At 42.1% G+C, this 16,860-nt stretch overlaps 1 protein-coding gene across 1 annotated transcript in view; it reads left to right on the plus strand.

The window, feature by feature from the left end:
* The first annotated feature begins 581 nt into the window (after positions 1 to 581).
* Positions 582 to 16,860, plus strand: part of LOC126191465 (acidic phospholipase A2 PA4-like) — a 217,919-nt gene continuing 201,640 nt past the window's right edge. Inside the window, exon 1 of the mRNA XM_049932343.1 lies at positions 582 to 677. The gene's annotated coding sequence lies outside the window, so the exon portion shown is untranslated. The remainder of the gene's footprint in view (positions 678 to 16,860) is intronic.

Raw genomic sequence — 16,860 nt, forward strand, 5'->3', positions numbered from 1 at the left:
GAATGGTGCATGGAGAATTCGAACAGCAGGATCACCAAGAAAGCATTTGAAGGAACTCTCCAGGCAACAAGACCATTGTACCGACCTCGTACAAGGTGGAAAGATGACATAGAGAAGGACATCGCATCATTAGGAATTTCCGCAGGGTGGAGAGAGGCTGCGAGAGATGGAAGGCGGTGGAAGCAGATCGTTGATGCAACGCGTGGTCTACAGGGCCTGTGATCGCTGAGAAGATAGATAGAAGATAGACATTGAACTCTTGCAAGATTATAAGGCTGCGATGAGACCCTCGAAAGCAAATGAGGTACCGTGTTGTCGTATGGACCATGCAAAAGTGGGGGAGGCGGGCAGCAGGCAGGTGCGCGCACCGCCGCGCCGGCCGGCGACCTCCAGAGTGGGAGCGGCGGCGTGACTTTCTAGCCGCTGGCCGTGCCCCCGCTGTAAAAAGCGGCGCGGCGCGCGCGCGCGCTCAGTCGCGGTCGTGATGCGGCGCCCCCAGCAGCTGCCGGCGCGCGCGCTAGCCTGGCCCTGGTCGTGGTCGTGGCCGCAGGCGCAGCCGGCCGCCGCCCCCGCCGCCTCTGCCGCCCCCGCCGGCCTCGGCGCCGCCTCCGCCGCCGTCGTGCTGGTGCTGCTCGCCTCGCTCAGCCTTCTGCCCGCGGCCGCCGCCGCCTTCTCAGGTCAGTCACATGACCGAATCCAATTTGCGCAAAATCGCGATTTTGGGACTGCTGTTTTATCGGCAGTAAAAGGACCTAGAGCTCGAGACATTAAAAAAAGATCATCGAGTCCGAGTAGGACTCTCGCACTGTGGGTTCGGTACAAAGTTAATTATGACTATAGGTAGTTCATCCATTCCGGGAATCGAGAATCTCGAAGATTTTTGCCTATTATCAATATCAATACTGGAAAGATATCGGTCACAATAATACCAAGACTGTATCAGAATTTCTAGAGTAGTTCCTAAGACTAGCCTGGACATACAGAAACCAGCGAGCAGAGGACTTAAAGTTTATACGGGCAAAGACAGAAGATTTCATAAAACATGTATTTGCTTACTTATATATGATTACAATAATTGACAAAAATTATATTTTTTCGTGATGTAACTACAAAATAACAATTTTCGAATTTTTTTCCTTTACTTGTACTCTGAAACCTTGCTTAATGCCAAATTTCATGATTCCAGGCCAACAGGAATTACCCTACAGGTTTTGATGAGTGAGTTTGCCAGTATCAAAGTACGTGACATAAATTGCCTGATCTTCTGACTGCATTGACTTAGCGACTTCAATTGTTTGCACCACCAACGGACCGTAGAGCTCAGAATGTGACTCAAATTTCAACTTGATACATCTACTCGTTCCTGATAAAACGGAGTCTTAAGAGAGAGATAGAGTGAACAAAAATCACAAAAAAAATTTTTCGTATGAGATACGAGGGTAATCCCAAAAGTAAGGTCTCGTATTTTTTTATAAGTACATAGACCTGTTTATTTCTACAATGGTTTACATCAGTTTACAGCTTGAATATTTAGCTATTTTTCGACATAATGACCATTTCTGTCGATGCATTTTTGTAGACGTTGTGGCAGCTTTTGTATGCCCATGTCATACCATCTCGCCACCATGCTGTTCAGAAAGTTATGAACCTCTTCTTTCACCTCGTCGTCGGAAATGAATCGCTTTCCGGTCAAATGTTCTTTTAACCTAGGGACTACAGGGTGGGTGGGTGATTATGTTCCACTGAAACTGTTGCAGGAGAGCAACCGTTTCCCGAGCGATGTGTGGGCGAGTGTTGTCATGGAGAATGTGTACGCCCTTGCTCAACATTCCTCTTCTCCGGTTCTGAATTGTCCGTTTGAGTTTTTTCAGAGTCTCACAGTACCTGTCAGCGTTAATTGTGGTCCCGGCGATTCAGCTAACAGGACTATGTACTTATAAAAAAATAGGAGACCTTACTTTTGGGATTACCCTCGTAATTACAAATTAATGTTCTTTCGGATTTTTACTTCTACTGCTAAATGTTGCTCCTTGCCAAATTTCATGATTCTAGGTCAATAGGAAGTACACTATCGTTTTTTGCGAGTGAGTTTCCAAGCATCCAAACATGTAACATAATTTATCGTGTCTTTTGACTGCATTGTCTTAGAAGCTTCAGTTGTTTACAGTGCAAAGGGACCGTAGACCTTAGTATGTAACACAAATTTTAAGTTGATACGTCTACCTGTTACTGAGAATAATGGGTCTTAACAGACGGACAGACAAAGCAGAGAGACCGATGGACAACGAAGCGATCCTGCCGGCCGGGGTGGCCGAGCGGTTCTAGGAGGTTCAGTCTGGAACCGCGCGACCGCTACGGTCGCAGGTTCGAATCCTGCCTCGGGCATGGATGTGTGTGATGTCCTTAGGTTAGTTAGGTTTAAATAGTTCTAATTTCTAGGGGACTGATGACCTCAGATGTTAAGTCCCATAGTGCTCAGAGCCATTTGAACTATTTTTTGAAGCGATCCTCTAAGCGTTCCGCTTTTACCGATTGCGGTACGGATCCCTAAAGGCAAATTTTCAATCATTCGATCAGTATTTCCTTATAAAATGTTATGAACGAAGTTGATACACTGGTACAACAACATCTACACGCAAAACAGATTTATAGGGTCTCCTTACAGCTTCTAGCTTGAGCTGTTGCTTTTGGCTCTTACTATGTACAAGGCATAGTGAAACCTATACAACAAATGTCTAGGGATGATAGATCACGTCAAGGGGAAGAACGTTTGTTAGAGACAAAGTATTCACTGACACTTCCCGGCGATGCTATCGTTTTGTGTTGGCCATGGCCGTGAGGGAGTAGGTGTTCTGCAGCCTGCGAATGTCCTGTGTAGCGCCTATAATCCAGTCTGAGCGTAGGGAAGTACGCCAGGCAAAACTGAAGTTCCAAATTCGCTTCTAAAACACCTTTTTCTGCTCAGAGACGCTCGTTCTTAAAGTTTTTTTTTTTTAAATAGCTTTGTCACTTTGCTTCGGTAGGTGGTATGCAGCACACCTGATTGGCAGACCCTGCTAAACGTGTCTAATCTCGTCGTCCCAGGGTCGTCGAATATTAAAGGAACCTAGTGTCGCCGGGAAGCGTCAACCAACATTTTGCCTCTGAAAAGGTAGTTCCCTACCACACGATCTTTCGTCGGGCGCTGATAACCACGCAGTTGAGCGCCCCACAAAGCAAACATCATCATCATCATCACGATCTTTCGACCCTAGACGTTTGATGCAAAGACTTTGAAACACTGCCTAGATATAACTTCGACCCTTCACGGAATAGGCATTGAATCTGTTCCGTTCTCACTAACTGTCTGGACATCTCTCCGTAGGTCTTCCAACTTCTCTTCTTCCTGTCGGTCTATGAGCTAACGCCGATTTAGCGAATAGTTTACTGTCCGTTCTTTGTACTTGTTCGTACCAGATGTTACACTGTTTAGTTATGCTGCTTACAATTGGCCCTACTATTAGTTATAATCGCACTGTTTCGATTTTTTTTACAGTCCGTTCTTGAGCAGCTTTCTGTTGTTCTTGCAAATTTCATTTCTACACTTTGTATTTTACGAGATGATCTTTATGTAGGTATCCAGTATTCACCTCTATGAAAAATTTCTAGAAGAGCTATAGTTTTATAAAATTTTACTCTCGTTTCTTGTCTGGTCTTATTTTTAAATATATCCTGGGTGGTGTCACGTATATTTCCAAATCTAGCCAGTTTTACACCTAGATCTTTATTACAGTCTATGAAAATTTGACATCCAAACTAAATGAAGAACGATACTTTTTTCTAAAATCACATTATCCACAATGATTCTACATCTGACCTGAACTCTGCCGAGCGGTTGTAGACGCTTCAGTGCGAAACCGCGCTGCTACGGTCCCAGATTCGAATCCTGCCTCGGGCACGGATGTGTGTGATTTCTTAGGTTAGTTAGGTTTAAGTAGTTCTAAGTCTAGGAGACTGATGACCTCAGGTGTTAAGTCCCATAGTGCTCAGAGCCATTTGAACTGGAACTCTGCCCCAGAAAGGAATCATTTTAGTCTTGGTTTCATGGAAACGCAACATTTCATTGTTCACAAAGGTAATTCTGGTAGGTCATTGCTCTTTGTAAGTCGTATTTTTCTAGTTGCAATATTGCGAAAAAGTACGCATTTAGCATGATGGTTTTTCATATACCTTTTGAATACGTAGATATGTTACGGTTAGGTGGGAGTGAAAGTTGTATGTCTTTTAACTAGTCTCTGAAGCAGTTAAGGTTCTCACGCATCTCAGCGCCCTAAGCTACAGTGCTTTTTTCGTAGCAAACGCTATATGGGTAGTGCTTAGTTAGTGGAATGCAGGATTTGTAACAAATTTCTGGAAACATAATAGATTGGAGAAACGATAACAGTTCTAAGATCCATGCTTTTTACCAGTCTGATCTGTACTGCACGTGTGCAGTATAAACAAAGATATTTTGCAAAAAAAAAAAGAAAAAAGTCAATTTGTCATCTGACTCGTATGCTCTTCTATAAGAAATACTTAAAATGGAAAAAAACCATGCGTTAAGTGGTTAAATACGACGGTTCACACGCACAAAAATGAATTGTACGTTTTGTGTTTCTTAAGAATATTAATGAAACTTTGAAACTAAGACGGGCCGATCTTAGGATAGTTAATGGAGTTACTTAACACATCTAATTAGCAGATACTTCATTCAAACTGTATTTACTGGCTTTCGAAATAGATTTACTGGGTGTCCCAGAAATGTTATGACAAACTTCGAGGGGTTGTAGAGCGTGTCTGAAGAAACAAATCGAGAACAGTAACCAGTAGGCTAATCAGAAACGTCATCCAACGACGCTACAGAGCGTCACAGTTACAGGCGCCGGCTCCTGCCGCTAGGTCACCCCTTCAGTAGAAAACTTGACTTTACTCGTTGACGGACGCTAGGCAGACGTCTCGCAATGTTGTTTGTTATTCAGCGATCGCGACTGGTTTCCACGCTCGCCAGCAGAGGAGATGGAGCTAGCTGACAGCGTAGACAGGCCTGGTCTCCTACGAATGCAATTCTCTATTGCTTTGATGGATGACGGCTTCGGACTCACGTTACCATCTGCGAGACGTTCCGCCAACGGTCCGTTAGTGTACAAAGTCACGTTTGCTGCCGAAAGGATGCCTAGTGGCGCCTGTAACTTCGTCGCTCTGTAGCGTCGTCGGATGACGTTTCCGGACACTGATTTCTATTCTCGATTTGTTCCTCAAGACACGCTCTACAGCCGCTCAAAGTTTGTCGAAATATTTCTAGAACACGCTTTATACACTACTGGCCATTAAAATTGCTACACAACGAAGATGACGTGCTTCAGACGCGAAATTTAACCGACAGGAAGAAGATGCTGTGATATGCTAATGATTAGCTTTTCAGAGCATTCACACAAGGTTGGCGCCGGTGGTGACACCTACAACGTGCTGACATGAGGAAACTTTCCGACCGATTTCTCATACACAAACAGCAGTTGACCGGCGTTGCCTGGTGAAACGTTGTTGTGATGCCTCGTGTAAGGAGGAGAAATGCGTACCATCACGTTTCCGACTTTGATAAAGGTCTGATTCTAGCCTATCGCGACTGCGGTTTATCGTATCGGGACATTGCTACTCGCGTTGGTCGAGATCCAATGACTGTTAGCAGAGTATGGAATCGGTGGGTTCAGGAGGGTAATACGGAACGCCGTGCTGGATTCCAACGGCCTCGTATCACTAGCAGTCGAGATGACAGGCATCTTATCCGCATGGCTGTAACGGATCGTGCAGCCACGTCTCGATCCCTGAGTCAACAGATGGGGACGTTTGCAAGACAACAACCATCTGCACGAACAGTTCGACGACGTTCCCAGCAGCATGGACTATCAGCTCGTAGACCATGGCTGCGGTAACCCTTGACGCTGCATCACAGACAGGAGCGCCTGCAATGGTGTACTCAACGATGAACCTGGGTGCACAAATGGCAAAACGTCATTTTTCCGGATGAATTCAGGTTCTGTTTACAGCATCATGATGGTCGCATCCGTGTTTGGCGACATCGCGGTGAACCCAAATTGGAAGCGTGTATTCGTCATCGCCATACTGGCGTATCACCCGGTGTGGTGGTATGGGGTCCCATTAGTTACACGTCTCGGTCATCTCTTGTTCTCATTGACGGCACTTTGAACAGTGGACGCTACATTTCAGATGTGTTACGACCCGTGGCTCTACCCTTCATTCGATCCTTGCGAAACCCTACATTTCAGCAGGATAGTGCACGACCGCATGTTGCAGGTCCTGTACGGGCCTTTCTGGATACAGAAAATGTTCGACTGCTGCCCTGGCCAGCACATTCTCCAGATCTCTCACCAACTGAAAACGTCTGGTCAATGGTGGCCGAGCAACTGGCTCGTCACAATACGCCAGTCACTACTCTTGATGAACTGTGGTATCGTGTTGAAGCTGCATGGGTAGCTGTACCTGTACACGCCATCCAAGCTCTGTTTGATTCAATGCCCAGGGGTATCAAGGCCGTTATTACGGCCAGAGGTGGTTGTTCTGGGTACTGATTTCTCAGGATCTATGCACCCAAACTGTGTGAAAATGTAAACACATGTCAGTTCTAGTACAATATATTTGTCCAACGAATACCCGTTTATCATCTGCATTTCTTCTTGGTGTAGCAATTTAAATGGTCAGTAGTGTATTCCATAAATTACTTGTCAGCCGTATTTCCACTGCCAGAACAAATTGATAATGTGGACGATCGTTCGCTACACGCCTAAAAGTTACTTGCCACCACGATTTTTATTTTTTCGCGCTATAAACTAAAGCACGAGGCGCTCACTGGCACGGAATCGAATAACAGTACTAATTGATGCGCGAAGAGAAGTCACGTCCAATGGATGATCGAGAACAGGAGTGGAATGTCAGGGGGGGCGGGGGGGGGGGCGGGGGGGGGGGCCGGGAGGGGGCTATAGAAGAGAGGTCGAAACACTACTCAGAAAACAGAGGTGTTCGGTGTGGCGGTAATAATGCATGACACCCCGAAAAATTAGTGCATCTGGGAACACTAGTCACACGCAATACCTGAAACACAGCGACTTTCAGTATCCACGTAGCACTCTGTTTACGACACTTTTCGGCACCCCTTTGTATCATTAGGGGGATATTATTTTTGTACATTATTGAACTCGATCGATTGTTCGTTCCATAACTTCGACAGTTTGAAGTTTCTCTTCGATGTAGAATGTATCGCAAAACCATAAGAAAGAGTACACAGTAATCAATATTATTATGTTTAACATTCATTCCACTGATAGCAAGTGGAGTCTTCTGTAGACTCAATGCTCTCCGGCTAACACGAAACTCAGGAACGTAATTTTTACTGACTAAAATGTCGACATCGTCTGCGTAGGAACTATTTTAAATTTATTATGCCGTTTCGGTATGGGGCCACATGCTCATCTTCAACGTAACGCTGTAAATAACTTTATGTAAGTCGTAATCGTTATGAATAATCTTTGAAATACGAGTTACGATAGTGGAAGTACTGTAAATGCTTCATCATGTTAAAAACAAACGGTGACCAAATGCACGAACACCCGCAGAACAACTAGGCTCAGTTATTCTGGCCTTGTCGTTCGCTCTGTTAGTACACTGTCTGATGAATAAATCGGGTTCTCCCCTGTGTTCTATAATTTAGATGCACTTAACTAGATACAAATGATCATGACCGGATGCGAGTCCTGTAGTTAATGTTGTAGATTTAATGTAAAGTGACATATTCGTATAACTACTGTGGCAAATCATGATTTTTCTACAGAAATTTCCATTAACATGTAAATGTGTACTCACTAAAATGCATAAAGTAATTCCTAGGCTATAACAGCTTAATATCGTCAAAAGAAAAGTTTTCATTGTGTATGTGAGTCGATCATATGTTGCAATTATTTTAGAATAGCCAAGAATGACATATAACACATTTTTGTGATGCCATTATTATTAGAGCATAAAAGAATTAGTTGTAGTAAGAAATTCGTATTTGTTCAAATAACTTACGGGTTTGCTGCTGGGTAACGTCGTCGACGTTGTGCCTTGAGAATGGCAGGGTGTGCTCCTGTCGGAATATCGGCGGTGGTCGACGACGTTATCCGGCAGCAAACCCGTAAGTTATTTGTACATTCAATTCGCCGGGAAAAGTTAAGGTCTCAAAATTCGTATCTGGATTATAAAGAACTTACAGTCAACAAATCTTCGCGCTCCTTTTAAAATATACATTATTAGTAGGTATGATACTTACTGTTTCTGAGAAATTATTGAAGATATGTACCCCTGGACGAAGTACACGGTTGTCTCACAGACAATTTAGCCTTTATGTAAATTGTTCTTATCCGTAGTATTTACTGTGAAAACTGAGCTGTTGAGAGGAAGGAACACGTGTTTATAAGGCAAATTTCAGTAGGCTGTTAGACTATTGGGAAGCGGAAGTAAATATAATCGACTCTTAGAATTGCCTTTTACAGGACAAATAATACATCTTACATTTTCAGCCTTAGGTTAGCTTGAGAAATTACTCCAAAATATGTTTCTGTATGACACAGTGAAATAATAGCAAGTCATCTGTACAAGCTTCTATACTTTTATGTCATCCACCTAAGACAATATTCGCGTTACAACATTGAAATAAACCTTTGACTAGCTGTTAAGGCAGTTCTATGATATGTTCCTCCCAAATGAATTTATCACGAAGCTATTATTTCAAGAATTTAACTTTAAGTTTTATATACTGATGTTACATTTTATCCGTAATTTTATCCATATACTAGTTGCAGCTTTCTTACCGGCTCTGAACCACACACAGCAAGTTTTTTTCAGATTTTGATAAATATGCATCGAGTAAACGTTATCTAACAATATCCATGAATACACGCTCTGCTATCTGTCGCAATATTTGAATCATCTACAAACGAAAGAAACCTGGCATCTGGCAGTTTTACAGATGAAATATTTATAATACACCAAAGACAAAGCAAAGGTGTAAGGTAGAACCTTGGGGGACATCAGACGTAATTACCTTCTAGTTGGGTAATGAGTCATAGATTAACTTATGAGTCTGTCTTATTTAAAAACTTCTTTCATGTTAGAGAAACATGACTTAAACTACGACGGTATGCTGAAAAGTAGTGCCCCCGAATATTTTATGTGGAAACTCTTAAAGCTTTTTAAATAAAACAAACGTTATTAACATTATAAATCTTTTTTCTTCACGTCTACATATTTGCAGCCCTCTGCCGCTAGAGAGTTCCGATTCCTAGCGTGGAAAACAGTGGTCTTTAACGTAATTATGCCGCTGCGTGAGAACAGCGTTCTGTGATGGGGTTTCGAATTGGAAGAGTTCGTACACTCATGGAGCGCCTCGTCCTTCAGCGTCACAATACCAGACCACACACGAACGTTGCGACAAGTGCAACAATCCGACACAATGGTTTCACTGTCCTCGATCGTCTTCACTACAGTCCCGACTTGGCCCCTTCCGATTTCATCTGTATCCAAAGCTTAAAGAACACCTTCAAGGAATTCACTTTGGTAGTTGAAAATTGTACAAGCAGAGATGAGGTTGTGGCTCCGACAACAATGTCAAACGTTCTAATGACAGTATCAACAAATTGGTCTCAAGTTTAGAGAAATGTGCTCGTCACCAGCGTGACTATATTGAGTAAACATGTAGACTTGAGGAATAAAAATGCAGAATGTTAATGATGTTTGCTTTCTTTAAAAAGTTCTAAGAGTTTTCACATAAAAAATTCGGAGGCATTACTTTTTACGAATACCTCGTATTTTCCAAAGTTACCTACGATGCTGTATAATGCTAATTTACTGAGACGGTTGCTGTGATTTGCACTGTCAAATGCCCATAGCAAGTAACTGAGAATAACGTAACCTGTATTTCTTTTATGAAATGCATTATATTATAGATGTCACAGTGTTTGTTTCAATGTACGTCTGTACCGTGCATGTGTCTGTAACCTTTCCGGTTAGGTTGTTTTCATACGACGGAATCTGAGAAAACTGTCATTTACACTCAATCAGTTCGCCAACGTCCCATCCATAGCATCGATAACGAAGCGAACATACGACTTGACAGCCTTGTTCAGTTAGCAGTACTTACCGTATAAGGCTTCACAAATTTGATGAGTGGCGCCAAAAGTACATCGCCGTAAGTACAATCTAGCTGATCAGTTACAATTTAAGATTAATCTACGTACGAACCTAGTCACTGCCTCTCATAAAAACGCTCAAATTTTTGAAAAACCTTGCACCTGTCACGCACCAACTCAAAGCTTTCATCTGCTTGTCATACTTTTGCAAATCCTTTGATTACTACGATTAACGAATGACGAATTGAACCAACCATGCCGTATCAATACCAGACATGATATGGTAAGGGGTTAATAAATCGTGTGATCATACAGCTCGTGGTAGGCAATACAGAGGTTACTGGTACCCGCATAAATGAATGCCATGTATTGAAGACAACGCTTTGGAAAGTACTCGGTCCAGTCATACTAATGTGATCACCGCCTATGTTCGACGATAGTGTGCAGTGACCACTCACAGACGGCAGTTGGCAGCACCAGCACTGGAGGGTATACAGGGTGGTCCCTTGATCGTGACCGGGCCAAATATCTCACGAAATAAGCGTTAAACGAAAAAACTACAAAGGACGAAACTTGTCTACCTTGAAGGGGAAAACCAGATGGCGCTATGGTTGGCCCGCTAGATGGCTCTGCCATAGGTCAAACGGATATAAACTGTGTTTTTTTTTAATAGGAACCCACATTTTTATTACATATTCGTGTAGTACGTAAAGAAATATGAATGTTTAAGTTGGACCACTTTTTTCGCTTTGTGATAGATGGAGCTGTAATAGTCACAAATATATGGCTCACAATTGTAGACGAACAGTTCGTAACAGGTAGGTTTTCTAAATTAAAATACAAAACGTAGGTACGTTTGAACATTTTATTTCGGTTGTTCCAAATGATGCATGTACCTTTGTGAACATATCATTTCTGAGAACGCATGCTGTTACAGCGTGATTACCTGTAAACACATGCAATAAATGCTCAAAATTATGTCCGTCAACCTCAATGCATTTGGCAATACGTGTAACGACATTCCTCTCAACAGCGAGTAGTTCGCCTTCCGTAATATTCGCACATGCATTGACAATGCGCTGTCGCATGTTTGTCAGGCGTTGTCGGTGGATCACGATAACAAATATGCTTCAACTTTCCGCACAGAAAGAAATCCGGGGACGTCAGATCCGGTGAACGTGCGGGCCATGGTATGGTGCTTCGACGACCAATCCACCTGTCATGAAATATGCTATTCAATACCGCTTCTACCGCACGCGAGCTATGTGCCGGACATCCATCACGTTGGAAGTACATCGCCATTCTGTAACGCAGAGAAACATCTTGTAGTAACATCGGTAGAACATTACGTAGGAAATCAGCATACATTGCACCATTTAGATTGCCATCGATAAAATGGGGGCCAATTATCCTTCCTCCCACAATGCCGCACCATACATTAACCCGCGCAAGGTCGCTGATGTTACACTTGTCGCAGCCATCGTGGATTTTCCGTTGCCCAATAGTGCATATTATGCCGGTTTACGTTACCGCTGTTGGTGAATGACGTTTCGTCGCTAAATAGAACGCGTGCAAAAAATCTGTCATCGTCCCGTAATTTCTCTTGTGCCCAGTGGCAGAACTGTACACGACGTTCAAAGTCGTCGCCATGCAATTCCTGGTACACAGAAATATGGTACGGGTGCAATCGATGTTGATGTAGCATTCTCAACGCCGACGTTTTTGAGATTCCCGATTCTCGCGCAATTTGTCTTCTACTGATGTGCGGATTAGAAGCGACAGCAGCTAAAACGCCTACTTGGGCATCACCATTTGTTGCAGGTCGCGGTTGACGTTTCACATGTGGCTGAACACTTCCTGTTTCCTTAAGAAACGTAACTATCCGGCGAACGGTCCGGACACTTGGATGATATCGTCCAGGATACCGAGCAGCATACATAGCGCACACCCGTTGGGCATTTTGATCACAATAGCCATACATCAACACGATATCGACCTTTTCCACAATTGGTAAACGGTCCATTTTAACACGGGTAATGTATCACGAAGCAAATGCCGTCCGCACTGGCGAAATGTTACCTGATACCACGTACTTATACGTTCGTGACTATTACAGCGCCATCTATCACAAAGCGAAAAAAGTGGTCCAACTAAAACATTCATATTTCTTTACGCACTATACGAATATGTAATAAAAATGGGGGTTCCTATTAAAAAAACGCAGTTGACATCCGTTTGACCTATGGCAGCGCCATCTAGCGGGCCAACCATAGCGCCATCTGTTTCCCCCCACAAGCTAGACGAGTTTCCTTCTTTGTAGATTATCGTTTGATGCTTATTTCGTGAGATATTTGGCCCGGTCACTATCAATGGACTACCCTGTATACTGTTATTCCGTGTACTGACCCTGTGAACTAAGCTCTGGGGTATCAGTTATCTGTCCGGACTACCAGTTTTCCTCCGGTTACAAAAGGGAAAAGATGAGGTGGTTGCACTGACAAGGACAGGGTTGACTTCCTTCTTCTTCCCAGATGCGCCAGAGCTATAATCCACCACTAATGACGTTTTAGTTGACCGATCATTACGCTCTAATCTCCCTTCGTTCAACTGCCAGAAGAACATATCGCAATGCAAATTCTCAGCCTCGAACTTTTTCAACTAGTCGGGAAATTCCATTGCACTGTACGATTCGCTCTAACTTGAGATACCACATTCTGAATGACTTTACGATACTATACAATAGGATATAATATCTGTCATGCGTTACACAGTGATCAATAGAGATGTAGAGTTCCTGCTACAACCTTTATGAAATTTATTGAATTCTGCTCGTTTGTTCTTTGAAAGCGACTAGAGTGTACCATGTCAGTGTATTAGAAGGCGTTCGCGTTGGAAAGATTTTTAAAGCGTAATGCAAATTACTTTTGGAGCCACTCATCAAATTTCTGAAGGCCTTTACAGTCGCGAAACTGTTCGGTCTGGCACTGTGAAATGTGGTAAATAAAAGTTCTTGAATCATAAACAGACGTACTGAATATTGTGAGAAGAGTGTCGTAGTGAGAAACTGACTAGTTCTCTAATACTGTACCGAACAAAGAGATACAAACACTCATGAGGAAACCCATCGAGTCAATCATTACTCAGCTGAAATTTGGTCAGGTAAAAATATCAGTCGATGACGTAGTCACATGATAAAATAAATTTCAAACAGTTTTCCACACCTGCATGAGTCGCTAGATTCTGCTCTCCAAGATTCTGCTTCATTTGTGATTAAAAGAGAAAATAGTCTGAATGTGGAGAACACCTAGCTCCACGAAGTGTGTTTGTGTGTGTGTGTGTGTGTGTGTGTGTGTATACGTAAGGTGCAGTTGTCAAAAATTAATTCATGCTCTGGCGGGCAACGAAAGTAGCTTTCGTGGATTATTTTCCAGCTTGCTCTTATTATTGTCCAAGACATTTACCCCGAAAAAACACTTACATTCTTCAACTTTAGAAAATAGCTTTCGTGGATTATTTCCCAGCTTGCTCTCATTATTCTCCAAGACATTTGCCTCCGAAAAACACATTCTTCAACTTTAAACCGTGAAGAGGTAGAAAATACTCATATTTATCATTTTGTTTGACATCTTATCCTTTTGCAGATTTTTTTCCCATTGTTTACCTATTACAGCGTCGCTGGCTACCCTCCTTGCGCAGTACGTAACAAACTAAAATGACATTTCTGTAATCATATGCCTATAATTACGCATTTCCTTATTCACTTAGACGCAAGTATAATAGAAATTCTGTTCTAGAGGCCATCTTGCGTTCTAGTGATACATGTCGATGCTCAGCTTCATACAATACAAAGCAAATAAGTAAAAAGAATGAAGTGGTGCAGTAGTTAGGACAATGAGCTTTTGTGTGGGTGTATGGGGAGGAGGGGGGGGGACGGCACCTACATTTATCATTTATATTTGTCGCAATTTCTCAGAATCACTTAAACCAGGAGCCAGGATGATTCCGTCACTAAGGCCACAGCTAGTCCCCACCTGTCATTTAGCAACACTAGCGTCCACTTGTAAGACGTTAAAATACAACTTATCCTTCCTGCTGTGGCGTAAGATAAACGCTCATATTTTCACTTCTTGTAAACACTCGTCGACGTTACTTGAAATATGCGTGCGCACTAATTTTAAATTGAATGCTCGCAAACTTAAGCAGGATCTTCACTGGTTGGCGTTCTTAGGAAAGTAAAAAGAACAGAAATCACTTTGCTATTACATCTTCAGCGCCTCATTGTTCCTGTAGAAGCAGTATATCTGGAAGAATTTAATATAAATTTAAACTGAAAATCTAATAGAATGCGTAATCAATCGACAACAGATTGATGACACATCGTTTAGTTGGGTTATTAGAGTTCAAAGATTGGTTTCCGTTGCCAGATTACGGTAGTGATACTTAGTTTTTTGCCTTTTGTGTTACTATGTTTTATGTAATGCACACTCTAAAACACTAGAGAAATTACATCTATTAGATCCATATGTCTGCTTAACTTCCTAAATCATGGTTAAACAGTTTCATCGATTCTCTTGAGAGAAACAAACGAGATGGTGCGTTGGCAAATATAGGATGAGCTGCGGCTTTCAAACTCGCCGGATCTCCAATCTGGTTTAAATTTTCGCAGTTTTCCTAATTCGATTTGGATGAACACTTGGATGGTTCCTCAGAAATTCACTTTCTCTCCTTCCTTCCACTTTCCTCCACAGTAACTAGTTTCTCTCTAATAACATCGACACTGGCAAGACGTTAAAGATATTTTCCTTTTGTTTAGAACAGAGTGCAGCACTTAGTACATCAAATTCTCCTTCATAGTATTACACGAGTATTGGGATTTATCCTATCTTTTGTTGGCTAAACAAATAAATTTCTGGAGGTATGCACCGTCTATACAATTAATTGAAGGCAGTTTGTTTATTGCTATACGCGTTTCGCTTCTTTTATTTGGGAAGCATCATCAGTGGCCTGTAATACATGCTTCCTTTTATACATACGAATTTAAAGCATCCAAGGGAAAGACGGAAAACAGAAAAAAATTACGGAAATAAATTCCCCACACATTTTCGTCTCTGTTAATGCTGCTTGGTTGTATAAGGAGATTACGCACATGGAAGAATTTTCTCCCGAAACTAATGAGTTGAACATGAATATGAGATCGACATCTCGTCTGCCATAAGTACTCAAAACCTCTCCCGGATGTTTTATATTGGCCTATAATGAAATAGCGTTATTTTTTACCACAAATGTATCATTCTTTCATCTTGTTTCTTATTTTACCAGACTAAATACTATTTCAATTTTGCTGATTCGACTGAATTAAGTGATATACCATGAGATCGATTACACTGTTATCCACTCGAACTCATTTCAGCGGGTTACTTGGTACAGGCAACGTCTATGAGTCCAGTAGTAATCTAATAAATTATTCTCACAGCAATAGCGACAGTCTACTCTTATACCTCTCTTACAAAATAATGTCTCTTCTTCTGCCAGCAGTATAAAAAGACCTATAAAAGATGGCGAGATAAATATTATATTATCTATGCCCGTGAATGACAGAGATGTTTCGCAACGTCTGATGAAGACAGATGCGCTGCAGACTGGAAACCAGTAATCCAGCGTATACAGCCAACTGGCAACAACTAGTTTATCTCGCATAGTAGCACTGACATCAATTCCATGAAATATAAACCTTTAGACGTGAAAACTGTAATCCAGAAAATCAAATTCTTATGGCTGATACCCCAACTGTATTTCCACCTATTAAGTCGCTTTGTCGGTATATTATATATCCACTGCGTTGTCGCCGATGTGGTGCATATGCAGATAATTAATTCATATAAGTTACAGCTTTGGTCGAATCCCACAGACACCTCTGTTGGTAATATCTTAAGGGGCGTGTATAGTAATGCGGTCCTCAGATGCGAGCATAGAAGGTAAAATGTGTATTTCTAACGTATGGATGACTGCATGTACTGTGTATTGTTGCCATGTCTTAATTACGCCGACTTCCAAAGCCGACATTGCTAATCCACGTCAGTGTGGTGGCACGCGACCGGGGACTGGTGTTTCCAACTCTAGTGAAGAAATAATTTTTCATAATGAGCAACTTCGAGTCGCTAAAAGCGAAGACTGTTGATTCGAATACCGCCTCCGCGATAGACGTGTGTTTTGAATCTAAATATATGTCAGACAATTCATAAGACATGTTATACGCTGTGTTTCTTCTAAATACACAGAGACTGCCAATAAGATCTAATAAACTGGCTGAATCGCTAAATTTAAAAATACTAATAAACTTTTTAAGTACCAACACAGGAGCTCGGCAGGTAATTGTAACAGAAAGATGCTGGAGTAGATTTGCTTATCAGCAGACTGGACAGCAATATCCTGGGACGAATGTCAAAATTCGCCAAAGTATATCCAGAATTGTACGTGATAAAAGTTCGGTAGCTCACATGATGCTGTTCGAGAGGAGCAGGTTATGTCCTGGTATTAGATTTCGCCCTCTCTACTGCCATTAGGATCAGTCTCGAAAAACAGCAGTGTATTTCCGCTCTCCACAGTCATTTACAACGAACAGGTTCACTAAATCCTCTTCACTCTTGCTTCGCGAAGATTATGT

This window comes from Schistocerca cancellata, chromosome 1 (assembly GCF_023864275.1).
Source record: "Schistocerca cancellata isolate TAMUIC-IGC-003103 chromosome 1, iqSchCanc2.1, whole genome shotgun sequence".
In the NCBI taxonomy this organism is placed as follows: Eukaryota; Metazoa; Arthropoda; class Insecta; order Orthoptera; family Acrididae; genus Schistocerca; species Schistocerca cancellata.